This window comes from Mus caroli, chromosome 16 (assembly GCF_900094665.2).
Source record: "Mus caroli chromosome 16, CAROLI_EIJ_v1.1, whole genome shotgun sequence".
NCBI classification, from domain to species: Eukaryota; Metazoa; Chordata; class Mammalia; order Rodentia; family Muridae; genus Mus; species Mus caroli.
This window is the reverse complement of record NC_034585.1, coordinates 54,994,533-54,995,545: the sequence shown is the minus strand read 5'-3', so window position 1 is coordinate 54,995,545 and position 1,013 is coordinate 54,994,533.

Sequence of the window (1,013 nt, the reverse complement as noted above, 5' to 3'; positions counted from 1 at the left end):
GAAGGAAAGAAAGAAAGAAAGAAAGAAAGAAAGAAAGAAAGAAAGAAAGAAAGAAAGAAAGAAAGAAAGAAAGAAAGAAAGAAAGAAAGAAAGAACAGCTGAGTGTGAATAAGGGGTTGGGAAGACAGACAGAACCTTTACTGAGAGTGTAGTTTGTTATTTTAGTCCATGTAAAATATTATCTAACTTCTAAAATTATGTGTTTGTGTGTGTGTATGCACACGCACACATGTGCGTGTGACAGATACTCAAAAACAGAAGATAGCACAGAGATATGGGTAGACTATCATGTAAAGATGGAGGACCAGAATGATGCACAAAAATTAGAAACTAGAAAGGAACCAAGGACTTAGCTCAGCCAATGAAAGAGAACATGGCCCTGCCCTTAACTTCAGTTCAGATTTCAGCCTCCAGAATTATAAAATAAGAAATCTTTTATTTAAGTAATTTGTGGCTATGGTGGTCCTAGGATATGAATACACCTGGATTTACTTATATCGTGACTGCTTAGCTCCAAGAAAGAAAATAGTAAAGAGGTCAAAGTGAGGCACATGTTTTGGAGACCTAGTTGTAGAAGCTAATAGCTAGTTCATAATATCACTTGTGTTTCACTTCACATGTTGGGGCAGTCACAGTATTTTGCCTAATTTCAAGGAGAGTAGCAGTAGATGCCTTAAAGGGAAAAGGGTCCACATCACACAGCATGTGAGGCTGGAGGCATGGCCCAGTGGGTAATAGTGTTTACTGCTCTGCCAGAGGACTATATTTTAGTTTCCCAGTACCCAAGCCAAGCAGTTGGCAACTACCTGTAACTACAGTGCCATTGGCTCTGTCACCTCTTCTAGTCATTGTAAGCACCTGCACATAAGTGGCATACCCCCAACACAGACACACAGACATACAGATGGACACACACATGGGGAGAGAGACAGAGACAGAGAGGAAGGGAAAGAGAAGAAGGGGGAGGGAGAGGGAGAGGGAGAGGGAGAGGGAGAGGGGGAGAGCAGGAGGGG